Source organism: Crinia signifera, chromosome 1 (assembly GCF_055691185.1).
Source record: "Crinia signifera chromosome 1, ASM5569118v1, whole genome shotgun sequence".
In the NCBI taxonomy this organism is placed as follows: domain Eukaryota; kingdom Metazoa; phylum Chordata; class Amphibia; order Anura; family Myobatrachidae; genus Crinia; species Crinia signifera.
The window spans coordinates 122,212,735-122,230,487 of NC_139217.1; the positions used below are offsets into that span (position 1 = coordinate 122,212,735).

At 48.3% G+C, this 17,753-nt stretch overlaps 1 protein-coding gene across 5 annotated transcripts in view; it reads left to right on the plus strand.

The window, feature by feature from the left end:
- NPY5R (neuropeptide Y receptor Y5) overlaps window positions 1–17,753 on the plus strand; it is a 249,620-nt gene that overhangs the window by 25,888 nt on the left and 205,979 nt on the right. The window contains exon 1 of one of the 5 annotated variants that reach the window (XM_083172769.1): window positions 8,095–8,113. The exons of 3 other annotated variants lie outside the window; for them this stretch is intronic. The gene's annotated coding sequence lies outside the window, so the exon portion shown is untranslated. Of the gene's footprint in view, window positions 1–8,094; window positions 8,114–14,824; window positions 14,979–17,753 lie in introns of those variants that run through there. One more of the 5 variants, XM_083172760.1, reaches the window with a different exon arrangement.

Sequence of the window (17,753 nt, forward strand, 5' to 3'; positions counted from 1 at the left end):
CTCTACGGGGGCGTCTTTGAGGGGGTCCCTCATCACTAGAGGAGGAAGAGGAGCTTAAGATGAATCCTTCAAATTCCCCGCTTGCCTCACTGGCTGTGTCAGAGTCAGAGGCAAGCATGGCATATGCCTCCTCCGCTGAATACATTCTTCTGGATGACTGGGATGACATTTGGGATGACATTTGGGATGCCATTTTTATTTTTGTGTTTCTGGTAGTGAAATGTTTCAACACGTGTATAGTGTAGGGGGGGTACAAACTTTATTTCAACCCGGGGGGGGGGGGTATGTAGTGTGTAGTGTGTATGTAGAAAAGGTCCTGCGCCAAAAATTGAGCACAGATGTTGGTCAGTAACGTCCGTCACTGAACAGCGCTCAAAGGCAACAGGAATTTGATCCAAAAAAAAAAAAAAATAGATCAACCCTGTGCCGAAAAAGCTGATCAGTGATGTACGTCACTGATCAGCGCACAGTGGCCACAAGACACCCACAAAATCACAGTGTGTGTAAAAAAAAAAAATTAAAAAAAGACCCCACAGCACCCTCAAAAAAAAAAAAAAAAGATGATCAGTGATGCGACACTGATTACCAGTGAGGGGCAGCAGGTGCACAACCTTTGGTGCAACTGACAGTGCAACTGGCAGCAACTGACAGGTATATATAAAAAAAAAAACCCTGCACCCCTAAAAAGTTGCTGATCAGCACAGATATACTGATCAGCACAAAAGGGGGGGTAGCAGACACAAAATATAGCACTCTCTATCACTCTCTGTCACTATCTCTCTCTATCTCTCTATCTATCACTATCTATCACTCTATGACACTGCAGCAGCAGCAGCACTGACAGTTATATATATATAAAAAAAAACCTGCACCCCCAAAAAGGGGGGGTAGCAGACACAAAATATAGCACTCTCTATCACTCTCTGTCACTATCTCTCTCTATCTCTCTATCTCTCACTATCTATCACTATCTATCACTCTATGACACTGCAGCAGCAGCACTGACAGTTATATATATAAAAAAAAACCTGCACCCCCAAAAAGGGGGGGTAGCAGACACAAAATATAGCACTCTCTGTCACTATCTCTCTCTATCTCTCTCTATCTCTCTCTATCTCTCTCTATCTCTCTATCTATAACTCTATCACACTGCAGCAGCAGCAGGAAGTCACAAGAAGTCAGATCCAGGAAGCATCCAGCACGCTACAAGCAGTGATCAGGTGATCAGGTAAGTATTTGCAAGGATCAGGTCAGTATATCACGGCAGATAGGCACGGTGACCGCACTGCACGCAATTCCAGACCGGAATGGCGTCTGCAGTGCAGTCACCGTTAGTTTAAATCACCCTCCATGGCTGTGATTGGTCCGTCTGTCCGACGAACCAATCACGGCCTTTGGGGGCGGGTGGGGTGACACCAGTGTCACCCTTACACCCCGTGGTGATTGGTGCTGTACTTTACAGCACCAATCACCACCGATCCCTGTGTCACCGGCGAACGTTATTCGCTGGTACACAGAAAACGCTGTAATTGGCTGTTCACATTTGAACAGCCAATCACAGCGATCGCCGACGGGGGGGAGGCATCGCCACCCCCCCTGGGCATGCAGGGACATGTCTGCTGTCAGGGACAGCAGAGATGTTTAAACTGTCACCGCGTCTATAGACGCGGTGACAGTTTAAAGCCATGACGTACATTTATGCCATGCGTCGGGAAGTACATCCCGGCCATGACGTAAATGTACGTCAAATGTCGGGAAGGGGTTAATTAAAGCAAGTTCTTGGTAGTAGCCTTAGAATCCAATATGTTAGCAAGACATTTTAGTATAAGTCTGGCCAGACACTAAAGAGTACAGTACCCTCTGGTTCAGCTTGAGAGTGTCCCAGCTGCTGGAGCTTATCCATTTCTGTGCAGCTTTATTTGTAAACTTATTTGCTGTGGGTATTTTTTAGTCCCACAACCATGGTAGGTGTACCCTTTTGTATTCCAAAGTAGATGGCAGTAGTACATGACACGTTTTTCAGCCTCATGTTTGCGTGGGTTTACTCCAGGTACTCTGGTTTCCTCCCACAATCCAAAAATATACTGGTAGGTCAATTGGCTTCCAACAAAAATGAACCCTAGAATGTCTGTGTGTGTGTGTGTGTGTGTACATGTGGTAGGGAATATAGATAGTAAGCTCCACTGAGGCAGGGCTGATGTTCATGTTCAGCTATACTCTGCAAAGCACTGCGGAATATGTATGCAGGGCCGGCGCCACCACTAGGCAGCTTTAGGCATTTGCCTAGGGCGCCGGCCACTGGAGGGCCGGTAGTGTGCTGCTGGAGGAGCAGCAGCAGCAAAGCTCCCTCCAGGAGAGCAGGAAGAAGTAAGCAGCTGCCCGCCCAAGTACTATTCAGCAGGGAGCAGCAGGTAAGCGTCCTCGGTTTAACCCTGGTTATTACCTGACTTGGATTGCAGTGGAATCCAAACCAGGCTTTTTGACAAGAGAGCATTTCCACTAGCAGAAAACCGGGTTGATGCTCGTCCCCGCGGAAATGACCAGGTTATTTCTAGTGTAAAAGGGGTATTAGGCATGGCATTCCTAGATGGGGGATGTTCACCACACCTTCCTGAAACTTTCATGCCTACATGTCCCCCTGGAACTCCTGGATTGCATCATATAAAGTAGGTACCTCAAGGGCACACAGATCAAAATGAATACTTTAGCATGGTCTTCAAACAAGTTCCAAAAATGTACTGTAGCTTGAAAACTTCAAAACAGTCTTTAATGGGGAATCTTTTAAAGTGCTCACATATTCCCTGCAATACCTGGAAACACTGCCAAACTTGGAGCAAATAATTGAAACAAAATTAGTAGCTGTTTTCTTTTGATCGCCCTACAATACATTGGATACCATTACGTACAGAGCTGTGTACAGAAAGCTCTCTGTAACTTTGGCAATATGTTGTTTAAGTTTGTTTAAAAAACAAAAACTCTCTGCTGCTGCAGAAGTGACTGACAGTGGCAGGATTACCTTCAATTATACCCAGGCAGGAGAACTTGTTCTTCCAAAAGGACATGGCATCACGTTTTTTGTTTTCGAGCTGCTGGACATGCCTGGTTTAGGGAATTTATAAAGGTAGTATTAGGTTGGGTTTGCTAATAAGAAATATGGTATCAGCTACACTGGAAGTAAAAGTAAAAATTATTTTAAAACTAGAATAATGGATAATACTGAAGTAATGTATTGGAATTTAGAAGCTCAAAAAAATTATGAAAAAGCAATTAATTAAAAACCATGGGCTGATTGAACAGCCAGGGTTATTCAATTACAGCCTTCTGCAGCATGCGGCCAGCCTGTGAGCTGCAGCTACAGTACTGTGGATTTCTCTTTGAGTTTGAAGATGCTCAAACAGTAATCCATGTTAAATGGTCTGGGAACATTTTCTGCATTCCATCGCTTAACACACAGTAGCGGATCATGTACCTTGCAAGGAAAAGAGTCTGTAATTGGTCACACGAGTTAAAGCCCATTCTACCACCTTTTTCCCAGGTGGTAAATTACTGCATGTACAGTGCTTGAATTTGGCTATATATCAACTCCAACCCGAAGTGTGGCGAGAGCAGCGAGCCCATGAGGGGCGGCGGTACGTGTCCTCCGACCTTTTCATACCCCCACTGTCAACGCCAACCCGAAGCGTGGCGAGCGCGGGCTAATTTGGTACTTGTTTCCTAGCACGGCGCCCAATATTTTCATCTTATGACATTTTATGCGATTGCATTGCATCGCATGCCATATAGCCACATACAATGCATGCGATGCGATGTGACGGTATACGATTTTTTATTGTACAAGCACCCTGATGAGTCCTTACAATGTGAAATGGCCCCCATAGTCAACGCCACCCCCAAGATCAACTCCAACCCGAAGTGTGGCGAGAGGCAGCGGTACGTGTCCTCCGACCTTTTCATACCCCCACTGTCCACATCAGCGTGGAGTTGATTTTAGAAAGTGTGGCGAGCGCAGCGAGCCACCGAGCCCAAAGCGTGGCGAGCAGACATGGATTACTTTACATATATTGCACGTCCCCTCGCGGGGCTCGCTTCGCTCGCCACGCTTCGGGCTCGTATTCCGCGTCCCCTCGCAGGGCTCGATGCGCTCGCCACGCTTTCGGCTCGGTGGCTCGCAGTGCTCGCCACACTATCTAAAATCAACTCCACGCCAGCGTGGATAGTGGGGGTATGAAACGGTCGGAGGACGCGTACCACTGCGCTCGCTACGCTTCGGGTTGGCGTTGATCCTGGGGGTGGCGGTGACTATGGGGGGCCATTTCACATTGTAAGGACCCATCAGGGTGCTTGTACAATCAAAAATTGTATATGATCGCATCCTATGCCATCGCATACTATCGTATACCTTATTTAGTGTTATGATATGCGATGCGATGCGATGGGCTAGGAAACAAGTACCGAGTTTTTAATTTTCATTTTTTTTTTACATGAAATCATTAGAACTGTTAACTATGTTTTGGGGGTTATATTAACTGGGAATTAAATTTCAACTTACAGTAAGAAGATCAAAACTTCCATTTTCTAAAAACTTGCTCTTTAAGTACATTCTGTTGTTGTAGAAAAATTTGTATACCTCAAAAGATATTGGAATCATTCCTGCAAACAGACCCAGGTGGTTTTTATTTGTTATTGACTCCAGATCCATAGCATGCAGGCTCAAGTGAGTGCTTATGGATGGTGATTTGAGGTTGGAGATCTTAGAAACAGGTCTGTGACATTTGTACACTGAGATTTATAACACCTGGTATATAAAGCCATTAAGTGTATTAAGCATTTCATTTAGATACAGTATGTAGTACATAAAAGCACCATGACATACCCAGCTGTTTGATTAAATAGCATGGAGCTTTAATAGCAATAATTAGTAACTGCATTCATTAGTCATGGACATCATGGAGGCTTAAATAAGGTTTAAAACTATTGAGTGAATATTTTTAATATTTAGATGAAAATCCAAGTTATAATTTGTTTTAAATAATGCTACAATAAGTTAATCAAGTTGTTATTTAGGATCCTTGCTTTCCTGCTAATGGTATCTCTAAAATAAAAGGCCCATTCTGGGTCTATGTGATCCCTCTGCCAAATCGGATTAGCAGTAATTTAGTATTTTATCCTTTACGCACTGGCGTAACTTGTGTAAGGCAGCCCCCGCCACTGCTTGGGGGAGCGGGGGCTGCGTGGGCGCAGTGTCATTCACAAATGTATGCTCATTGCTGATGCTTTGTGTCAGTGACAGTGTGGCTGCTGGCGTGTCACCTGCCGCTGCGCACAGGCGAGTCGACCGCGCCATGACAGTCTGACTCACTGCTGTCAGTCTGTCACACTGCCATTACATGATTGGCGGGCGGCTGTCCAATAGGAGGGTTGGCGGCGGCTGTCCAATGGGAGGGCGACAGGGGCGTGGCCTGACACGGAGTCTACGGCGGGTGCTGCAGAGTGCACTGTGAAAGCGTCCCACCCACTCCAACTACTGTCTTCTCTCTAACCCTACTGTCACAGCCGCCGGCGCTTAGAATCATGCTGGGCTGCTGCGGGGTGCTGAATCTGCCTGTGAGAGTGTTAAGCAGCAGCCTGCAGACAGGGTCCCAGCTGCGACTGCTAGCAAGGGACTTTCACTCCCTCGTCTGCCTGCCCCATTGCCCGTCGGTGCCTGCCGCCCACTGCATCTCCCACCTGCTGCAGGTCAGAAAATATCAGCAGCAAAAACATTTTATGATATTTTTCTATGATTTGTGTCATTTTTTGTGTGTATGAAACAGTGGTGTAGGGGGACATATAATTGCAGTATGGACAGGGGGATGGGGAAGGAGAGGTGCAGAGGAGGACAGAGAGGTGCAGGGATGGAGGAAGTGAGAGGTGAAGGGGGAAAGGGGGACGTAAAGGTGAAGGTGGGAAGTAAAGGTGAGGGGATGGAGGAAATGAGAGGTGCAGGGGGGTTGGGGGGCAACGGGGTTGGAGAAGTGGAGATTAGGATGGAGTGAGAGGTGACATGGATAGAGAAGTGCAGCAGAGACAGATGGGCATGGAGGTGTAGGGGTGACAGGAACGGAGAGGTGCAGGGAAGGAGGAAGTGAGAGGTGCAGGGGTAGCGGGATGGAAAGGTGGAGGCAGTGGCGTAACTATAAAAAAGGTTTGGTGGTCTGCGCACTGCCCTCGGTTGTGCTAGCTGCTGCACTTTCCGGATGACCTATCCGGATATGTTACAGAATTCTAAATGGGGATTGGCGCAGTGCTCTGCTCCTTGGTGTATGTGGAATACCACTCAATTTATTTACACACACACCAAGGAGCAGAGCACTGCGCCAATCCCCATTTAGAGTGGCGTAACTATGCTGCTGCAGTTCCCGTGGTGGTTTTGGGAAGCCAGCACCGGCAGCGGGTGCACTGCAAATACAGAGGATGCGGCAGGGCTCATCATGGCATGGCGCTGCTGCTGACTCCATTTGTAAAGGTATACAGTCTATTGGCTGCAGCCACATAGACAACTTGCCTGTGTGCCTTCCTCAAGGAGATGGAATCCCCACAATGCAGACTGTGAATAAAGGTAACTTTTTTCCCCCGTACTCAAATAAAATATATATATATATATATATATATATATATATATATATATATATATTATAAGGGCACGGTAGTGCCCTTATATTAAGGCTGAATCCAACGAACGGATTTTTCCCATAGGGAACTTTTCGGATGGGGGCATGGTGTTTGAGGGACTGCACCTCAAAAGTGACTGGGCGTACTGAGGTGAAATTTGGCATGTACGCGTAGAATCGTCAACCGGTGCTGCGTGCCAAATTTCAGGGCGAAATATTAAAAAATGACCAATTGGGAGCGATCTAAACTTCCAACTGCCAGTTTTTTTCTGACACTTCAGAAATGACACTTTGTCACCCATGTTAGTCTATGAGGGTTTTTTTGGGAAGGCATAACTCGGGGTAGAGGAACAATTGAGACTTGGGGTTTGTTTTATTAGGTAGATATTGTCCCAGTGGAGTGCCTTTTGGGGTTGAGGATTTTCAGATAGGTACAGTTTTTTTATCATTTAGTGAAACGTCCCCCATTATAAAGATAGGAGAGCTTAACTTGTTGCGCATGCGCAAAAGCCACCACCAGGGGGAGTACACAGAGAGGCTTCACTTAGGTATGCCAAGATGGCCGACAGTGAAGCGATGGGAACTGCTGCGGCCAGAACCTCCAGTAGGTATGTGCGCTCTCCACCCCCGCCCCATTAGCTTCTCATCCCCCTTCACCGTGTCCGCAGAGGCGGATTGGCCATTATATGTACCGGGAACTTTCCTGGGAGGCCGACAGTAGTGAGGCCGCTGCTGCCGCTGAAAGTTGCACATGCGCACATCACTGACATACTGGGGCTTGGGGGCTGCTCAGCGGCAGACGGCGTGTGTACAGTAGCTAGCTAGCCAGCGCGGGGGTGAGTAGTATAGGCATCAGAGCAGCAGGCTTGCGGCTGCCTGTGACGAGTCAGTGGGCTGGGCAGTGTATATGCCTGTAAACGGAGAGCTAGCAGGGAGATGTGTGCAGGCACTGGCAGGGACGAATACAGCGGGGAGGGGCGGCGATCACCTCCCCTAGTCTAGTTCCGCCCCAGGTCTCCTCAGGCGAATCGGGTGGTCCGGGGGTGCACCGGACCACCCATTACACATACCACCGATTATAGGCTCCAGGGCCAGCATTACTCTCTCAGCGAGGTATGCAGTGCAGGGAGGCTCTCCCTGCTCTCATACCCTGCTGTGCACTACGGCTGCCGGCTGCCACAGCCTTGTCAGTTCATACAACAACAACACTGTCACTGAAACTAAGCAGCAGCGATCTCCTCTCCCTTCCCCTGCTGTACCTGTCAGTTTGGAAGATAGACAGGCAGCAGCTCCGCCCTCCACCATGCCCTCCCTCTCCCATATCTCACTCTCTCCTCCCATTAGTGGGGAGGGGAATGCCCCTGAGTCCTACCCCTGTCTCACTCCCTTGCTTCCTGTTATGAAAAAGGGAGCCGTCACGTGGAGGAGCCCAGCATGAGAGCCACACACACACAAGCTCTCTGGTAAATACTTTTTTGTTTGTTTGTTTGTTTGGGGGGGGGGGGGGGGAGTACTGTGCTGGGGACACACAGAATAATGTATTTGGGGGAAGAGTAATGTGTTGGGGGGGGGAGAGTACTGTGCTGGGGACACACAGAATAATGTATTTGGGGGAAGAGTAATGTGTTGGGGGGAGAGTACTGTGTTGGGGAAACAGAGTAATATGATGGGTGGGACATTGTAGTGTGTTTTGGGGACATAGGGTGGGGGTATTGCATATTATTATGTGTGCTGGGTGGGGGTGAAGGTGTATTATTATGCATGTTGGTAGAGGGTGGGAAATGGGTTGGTAGAGGGTGGGGAAATCTTATTAATTTGTGCTGTGTGGGGGGTAATGTGTACGCTGGGATGGGGGCAGTGTTCCCTCTAAGCTGTGCGCAGATGCGCGCGCACACAACTCGACGAGCGTGCGCACAGACATTACAGCAGAGCGCACAAAGCAGCAGTGGTCCCTTTTTGCAGTTGTGGACTCAATTAATGTGTGTTTCACCCATTAACTACATTGTGTGCTGTGTTTTGAATGTTTAAATGTTTAATATCATTTTGAAGTAAAGTTAACACAAATGCTGAACGGCATTTTCCAGTTATATATAAGTGACGCACAAAAATTTTAATTTCCTGCCAAAGTTGCACAGCCAAAATATTTTGCCGCACACAGCCTTCGTAAAATTAGAGGGAACATTGGATGGGGGTATGGCATATTAATGTATGGTGTGAGGGGGGATGGTGTATTATTATGTGTTCTAGGTGGTGGTAATGGCGTATTAAAGTGCACTGTGATGGGGTATGGTGTATTGATGCTTGCTGGGAGGGGCGCTGGTGCAGTAACAATGTATGCTGAATGCTCAGTTTCCTCTTTAAAAACCCAGTTGTGCAAAGAAAGAATAAAAAAAAAAGAGATACCAGCTCCAGCACTCCACTGTCATTTGTGCCTGGCTGCTGACCTCATCTGCATGGTGGAAGACACCGGCCAGAGAAGGTTAAGGTGTGTACACACGGGGGGCGATATTGGCTGAAATATTGGCTGAGCGACCATATTGCCAGTGATTTGATAAATTGCCAGCTGCACGCTCCCGTGTGTACTCCCTAATGGTCGCTGAGCGACCATATTGCCAGTGATTGGAGTGTGCACCGGCGATTAATCGCCAGGTGTGCGCTCCTGTTTTCAGCCCACTTATGGTCGCTGGTCGGAGGAGCATGCTCATGCGACCAGTGACTTCCTCTGCCTCTTCTCCCGGCAGTATGTCATTTTCATCTGTGACCATCTCTGGTCGCAGATGAAAACAGGACACTGAGCAATATGATTGCTGAACAATATATTGCTAGCGATCATATTGCTCCGTGTGTACACAGCTTTAGGTTAATATTCAAATGAGAGTAATACAAACAAAAATTCGAGCAATACATTCCTTGAGCCTAATGGTGCCTACACACATAGAGATGTCAGACCATTTTTCTGAGCGATGTTACTTAATTTAATTACAACGCACAGAAAATGGCCCTAAATCGCTGTGTGTGTGTGTGTGTAGGGGCCATAGTGATATGAGGCCCCATGTGTCGCTATCACCCGACAATTAATATCTGCTGGATATTCATCTGTCAGGGCCAGTGTCCTCACCATAGAACACTGGCCCTAACAGGTCGCTCAGCACACAGCGCTGACACATTGTGCTGAGCGATCATGCTAGATCGCTCAGAATGCTTCAACATCGATACGTGTGTAGGCCACTTAACAAAGGTATTTTTTTTGTGCAAAAGGGTCAACCCGGGTCTTAAATCCCAGATCGCCAACCCTGGTCTTCTTCAGGGTCAGCGAACTGGGATTTAAGACCTGGGTTGACCCTTTCACATTGAAGATATACCCGTGTTATTCAGCAAATTACCGCTGCTCGGTGTGAAAGGGGGTCAGAATGCACCAGGCAAAATGATGCTGGGTAATTGCTGGGTCGCAGGTCTGATTATATGATGTTATAGGGAAGAGAGGACAAGTTGGTAAGCAGGTGGGGGAGAGGGGCTGGTCTTGGTGAATGGATGTACAGGAACCTTTTTAAAATTTATTTATCTGACTGCAAAAAATATCCAGAGGTGCACCGAAACGTTGATCCTTTTCCTGCCATGCTGCCTGATTAAAAAACCTTGTACTAATTCAAGACTGGTAAATGACTCATATTTATATATAATGGAGGCAGGTGCAGGTGACCAGTAGATCGGCGGGATCCCGGGATTTGGCCCCCAAAACACTGGGATTTCAATCCCGGGATTGCTGTATCCAATCCCGGGATTTCGGGATTGGACTGTGCATGCGCAGCGTCCGACTTCCCCTGTACCCTGAGCAGTGTGACGAGGTCATAGGTCACGCTGCGCAGGCCGCACAGACAGCCTAGTGTCCTGAATGTGCTGGCTGGCTTCCAGAGACCCCACCTACCCACCAAGCTCCCTGCTCGAGGCGATCCCTCTTGGCTTCCCGCCCACCCTCCCAGCGACCTCACCCGATGACCCCACCTGACATGATCACCCGGCAACATCACCCAGCAACATCACCCAGCAACATCACCATGCCCAGCCACCCACCTGGCTCCATGTAAGTAAACATGTGGGGCATTTTTTTTTTTAGGGAAGCGGATCCCAGGAATCCCGGGATTGAGCATTTTTCAATGATTGAAAAAATGCCCAAGGATTGGCTTCCCTAGTGACCAGTAATCCACTGCAAAAAGACATAGGGGATTTAGGTTTATTATTTTTACAAACAAATGAATGTCTTTTTTTTTTCCTGATCTAAAGACTGGTATCATTGTTTTGACCCAAGTACTTAAAAAAGGGACAGTTTGGAATTTATTTTGGCTTAAGGGTGCCTTGAAAAAGTAATGGAGACCCAAAGGGTGTCTTGGAATGAAAAAGTTTGGGAACCACTGACATACTACACTCCCTCCCGTCCTCTTCGCTCCATCGCTGACCGCCGACTGACCTCTCACCTAATCACCTCCTCCCATTCCCGTGTCCAAGACTTCTCTCGCGCTGCCCCCCTGCACTAAAACGACCTCCCGCCACCCATCAGGCTTTCTGATTCCCTTACCTCCTTCAAGCGCTCCCTCAAAACCCACTTTTTTCGACTAGCCTATCCCTCCTCCTAACCTCCTTTGATCCTCCTATCCTGCCTCCATTCCCACCCGTTCCTACTTATCCTATTGTTTTTCGTTCGTCCACCCACCTCCTTTTAGTATGTTAACTCTTATGAGTAGGGCCCTGCTTCCTCACGTACTCACCCTACCTCTTTACCTCACCTGTGCTCCTGTTCTTCCATTCCTCTACTTCATCTTCAGTCTCCTCGACAATTTCGACACCTACTTCTGAACTGATGCTGATTTTAGTTCTACCAGCTATACCCCTATTTATGCTGTATTTTTCAACACACCCTGTACGTTACCTTGTAACTTGTTTTTTGTTTGCTATGTACGGCGCTGCAGACACTTTGTGGCGCCTTATAAATAAACGTACTACTCCTACTACTGATCGGGAAACCATATTTTTATTTTATACATTATGTGATCATCATGCATTATTGATTATTGGCAGCAGCTGCTCCTCTCCTCCTGTCCCGCCGAGATGCCCATGAAGTTACCGCTGCTCTCCCCCTGTCCCTGCCAAAATGCTAATGAAGCTGTCGCTCCTTTGCCCCCGACCCTGACAAACCATAAAGTGAAACCCTAGCCGACAGCAGCTCCAAACAACTGGAAGCTCCCTGCCACCAGCAGAGCAGTGGAGCCACAATACACAAGGACCCAGTGACAGCTCTGCACTCCTCTCCTTCCATGAATGCCTGATACCAGTCTGCAAAAAAAGTGAGCATTACTATTGTAAGGGGCACTACTGGGGACATTATGTATAATGGACACTACTGGGGGCATTGTGTGTAATGGTAGCTATTGGGGGCATTATGTGTAATAGACACTACTGGGGGCATTATGTATAATGGACGCTACTGGGGGCATTGTGTGTAATGGTATCTATTGGGGGCATTACGTGTAATAGACACTACTGGAGGCATTATGTGTAATGGACACTACTGGGGGCATTGTGTGTAATGGACACTATTGGGGGCATTATGTGCTAACTGTATAAGCAGGAGTGCTGCGGAGCATTACAGTAGCACAATGTGTAGTGGGTATTACGGTGTGCAGTATAATGTGTAATGGACATTATGTTGTGCGGCACAATGTGTAATGGACATTATGTTGTGCGGCACAATGTGCAGTGTAATGGGCATTACAGTGTATGGCATAATAGGTCATGGGCATTATGGTGTGCAACATAATATGGAATGGGTACTATGATATGTAATGGGCATTACGGTGTGTGGCATAATGTCATGGGCATTGTGGTGTGCTGCATAATATGTAATGGGCAGTGCGGTATGTGTAATTTGCATTACAGTGTGTGTCTTTGTAATGGACGCTACAGTGTTTGGCATAATGTATAATGGGCATTACAGTGTATAGCATAATATGTCATAGGCATTATGGTGTGCTGCATTAAATGAAATGGGCACTAAGGTGTGCGATATAATGTGTAATGGGCATCATGGTGTGTGAATATGTAATAGGCACTACAGTGTGTAATGGGCTTTAAATTTGAAGTAAACAAAATAAGCTACTATGTGGGGTTTTTTGTGTGTGTTTGGGGGGCCCAAACCATATTTTTGAACCTGGGCCCACAACTCGCTTGTTCTGCCTCTGGAGGGGGCAGTGCAATGGATAGCGCTGCTGCATGCGGCGTGGGTGGCCACTGATCGGCAACGGCTGGGGATTTATTTTTATTTTATATAACATACATGGCCTGGAGAGGAGGCTGGACAGTAGCCGCTTGGAGAGAGGCCGCATCCAAGAGCAGGCAGGGCACTGTATGCCAGGGAGTGCACTGGGAGGAGGCGGGGCAGCGGACTCTGGAGTGACAGTCTCACTCCGAGTCTGTGATTGTATGTGCGTTGGGAAGTCATGACATCACTGCGCACATTACAAGAGGCGCATACTGTGCTGGGGCCTGCTCCCCTGAGTCTTGCCCCGAGCAGCAGAAGACTACTCTCAGCAGTCCAGTGGCTGTGGCATAAACTAACTGTAAGTAACAGCACTGCCAGCAGCCCAGCATCACTGAATATGCAAAATGATTGCCTCTCTACCAGGGCTGCATGTATTTTTTAATACAGGATTACGGTGTGTGCACTAGCATAGGGAGGGATGGGATCCATGGGAACAGTGTATGCATGCATGTATTTATGAGAGTGGTGGTGTATGTATGAGAATGGCGGTGTATGTATATATATATATATATATATATATATATATATGTATGTATGTGAGTGGCGGTGTATGTATGTATGAGAGTGACGGTGTATGTATGTATGAGAGTGGCGGAGTATGTATGAGAGCGATGTATGTTTTAATACAGGATTACGGTTAAAAGAAAAAAGTCTTCAGTAAGTTGCTTTGTGGACTAGCATTGAAATCATAGGTAACACTAACACCGATTCTTGTACGGCACTAGCCATAGTGCCGTAGTGTAGTCGTTAGTTGGGGGGGCCGGGGGCCCGGCACCAGCAAGCCTCGCAGGCCATCATTGCATGTGGTATACTATGTAATTTGTGTTTGATGTGTAATGGGCATTACGGTGTGAATTTTGGCGCGCCCCTGCGGCGCGCACTATCCCTGTTGTCCCTGTTTTATGAAAAATTGTAAAGCCCTGACATGATGTGTAATAGGCATTGTGCCTGTCATTCAGATCAAATAGTTTGCTTGATTAAAATTGGTATATCCCCCTCTAGCGTCACCCCACCCCACCCTACCATCTCTTTCCTCTTGTTTTGGTTTTCCCACCCTTTTCTATAGTCACCTCACCCCCTCTTGCTCACCCCATCATCTCACTCTCTCGCCTCACCTCTTCTAGCCCTGTCTCCTCATCCACTCTCTCACCTCAACCCTTCTCGCCCCGTCACCCTCACTCCCTTTAGCCCCATCAGCCTCACTCCCTGTCAGCCTCACCCACTCTCGCCTCGCCCCTTCTAGCCCTGTCTCCTCACCCACTCACCTCTACCCTTCTAGCCCTCACTTCTCACCCACTCTCGCCTCTCCCCTTTTAGCCCTGTCTCCTCACCCAACCATTCTCCTCCCACCTGCAGCCTAACCCGACTCATCCCCATCCCCACAGCCTAAACCTAACATACACTCCCCTCCACAGCCTAACCATACATCCTGCTTCAGCCTATAACCCTAACCATACACACACCCCGCAGCATATAACCCTAACCATACACACACCCCGCAGCCTATAACCCTAACCACACACACACACCCCGCAGCCTATAACCCTAACCATGCACATACCCCGCAGCCTATAACCCTAAACATACACACACACCTCACAGCCTATAACCCTAACCATACACAACGCGCAGCCTATAACCCTAACCACACACACACCCCAGAAGAAGCAGCTGTGAGCCGCGGACAGCGCCGGGGAGAAAGGGACAATACATCTGGGAGACAGAGGAGGGTGTCAGCAGCCTAAGCATCCCAGTCAGCATCCTTGAAAAATTCTTTAAGAAGACGAAAGGCGTAGGAGATCACCTCTAAACACTAACCAAATCACTCCCGCCAGCATAGGAAGAAGATCTGCAACAAACGCCACCGGAGAAGGAGCCCCGGAGTCCAGGTGACGTCATCAAGCAGCGCACGCCGTGCAGCTGGACGCTGAGACGGAGAAGTGCCGGCTGTGAAGACACTATAGTTCTGCACAACAACAAGAGCCTGAAGCACTGCATAACGAACCCGTCAAACCGTGAGTGTTAACCTCATCTACACCACACTCAGATGGAGGAGAGCCACAGGAAGGCTCAATAACACTGACACCTATTTCTGTGGGAAGGCATAGGCCATGGGTCTTCAAACTGTGGCCCTCCAGATGTTGTGGAACTACATGTCCCAGCATGCCCTGACAGTTTTGGCATGCTCTTATAGGAAAAAATGTGGCAATGCATGTTGGAACATGTAGTTTCACAACATCTGGAGGGCCACAGTTTGAAGACCCATGACATAGGCTAAGAGCCTATGAGATTGTAAAGGGGTCTGGGAAGATCGCCTGAAGCCATTGAGGCTCGCCCCCACACAGACAGATAATCGTATTAAGAGAAGCAGACAATAAAGCTGGGTACACATATATACAATTGTCGGGCCGTTCTTCCGTTCTGGGTCTTACGGCCGTTCAATTGTATATGTGTGTACGCTGTCCTGTACGAGTGATAAACGGCAAAAAACTGTCTTGACCGTTCATACTCGGTCGGTCGACGGTTCTTTGCTATTTAATTTTCAACCGACAAGACGGCCCCATATCGGTACAAAAGTGCAGTGTGTACGCACGTTCGACCGATATGCTGCCGTCCTTGCGACTATACTGCCAAAGCTGGAACGCCCATGCAGGCGTTCCATAGCTGCATCATCTCTGGCAGGGGCTGGTATTAAAAAATCAGGAAACCTGACAAATAGAGCTTCGCTGATTTTTTTAAAACCAGGCTCCAGGTCCGGGGCTGGTTCCCAAAATACGGGGGACAAAATGACCAGGGGTCCCCCGTATTTTAAGAACCAGCCCCAGGCCAAACCAGCCAGCAGGGTAATGCCACAGCTGGGGGACACTTATTATATAAGGTCCCGCAGCCAAAGCATTCAGCCCTCTGACCTGTCAGCCTGGCCAGGGGTCCTGGGGAAGTGGGGACCCCCCCAATAAAGGGGTCCCCCCTTCCAGGACTTACCTGACCAGGCTGATTCCTGGTGCTGTCCTCGGTGGCCCTGTGCGATGGCCACCGGGCTGATTCAGTGTAAAAAAAATAGAATTAAAAACTATTGTCTTTTCCTGTGGAATTAGTCCCAGCCTGCGGGGCATTAAAGGGCCCGCTGGGTCTTGTAGTTCCACAGAAAAAAAAATAGTTAAATAAATACACACTGACACATTAGTACAGGCTTTCCCAACCACGGTCCTCAAGGCACACCAACAGTGCAGGTTTTAGTGATATCCAGGCTTCAGCACAGATGGTTTAATCAGAATCACTCAGGTACTAATTAAGTCACCTATGCTCAAGCCTGGATATCTACAAAACCTGCACTGTTGGTGTGCCTTGAGGACCGTGGTTGGGAAAGCCTGCATTAGAAAAATAAAAGTTTAATACATACATTACACAAACACAATGATACTTGCCTATCTTGAGCCCGTCGGTAGGTCCCAGGGTCCAGTCCGGTGGCTTGGTTCCGGGGCTGGTCCAGGGCTCCAGGGCTGAAGAGTTCGGGGTCCTGGATCTGTAGTAATCCAAAGGGGTACCTGGGGAAGGAAATCCTACTCACCTGATCCTGTGGCGACCACCCTGGCATCTTCTGTTCAAGTCGCGCTGCTCCCGGCTGCTGGTACCCGCTCCGCCTCTGCTGGACACTGGAGAGACGCAGAGATCCTTCTTCCTCTGCGTCTCTACTCAGAATGATTTCTGGCCAATCAGGAGCCGACTTTCTCGGCTCCTGATTGGCCAGAAATCATTCTGAGTAGAGACTCAGAGGAAGAAGGATCTCTGCGTCTCTGCAGTGTCCAGCGGAGCGGGTCCCAGCAGCCGGGAGCAGCGCGACTTGAAGAGAAGATGCCAGGGTGGTCGCCACAGGATCAGGTGAGTAGGATTTCCTTCCCCAGGTACCCCTTTGGATTACTACGGATCCAGGACCCCGGACTCTGGAGCCCCGGAACCAAGCCACCGGACCGGACCCTGGGACCTACCTACGGGATCAAGATAGGTAAGTATCAGTGTGTTTGTGTAATGTATGTATTAAACTTTTATTTTTCTAATGTGTCAGTGTGTATTTATTTAACTATTTTTTTTACTGTGGAACTACAAGACCCAGCGAGCCCTTTAATGCCCCGCAGGCTGGGACTTGTGGTTCTCCAAGTCCCAGCATGCGGGGGAGGCTTGCTGGGACTCATAGTTCCACAGGAAAAGACAATAGTTTTTAATTCTATTTTTTTTTACACTGATTCAGCCCGGTGGCCACCGCACAGGGCTGCCGGGGGCAGCACCTAGCTTCAGCCTGGTCAGGTAAGTCCTGTATGGGGGGGGTCCCCACTTCCCCAGGACTCCTGGCCAGGCTGACCGGTCAGAGGGCTGAATGCTTTGGCCGCGGGACCTTATATAATAAGTGTCCCCCGGCTGTGGCATTACCCTGCTGGCTGGTTTGGCCTGGGGCTGGTTCTTACAATACGGGGGACCCCTGGTCATTTTGTCCCCCGTATTTTGGGAACCAGCCCCGGACCTGGAGCCTGGGGCTGGTTTTAAAAAATCAGCGAAGCCCTATTTGTCGAGTTTCCTGATTTTTTTTAATACCAGCCCCGGCTCTTTCAGCCTGGTGCTGGTTACGGCTGTGGGGGGGACCCCACACCGTTTTTTTTTTTTTAATAGGTAAAAGGGTGACTGCTATATTTATGCCCTAACCCAGTCCATTATGATAATTTTGGTCACATGTGACGTGTCAATAGCCCAAATAGAGACAGTGTGTACGGTGGTACAATCTTTTTCTTGCGACTGTT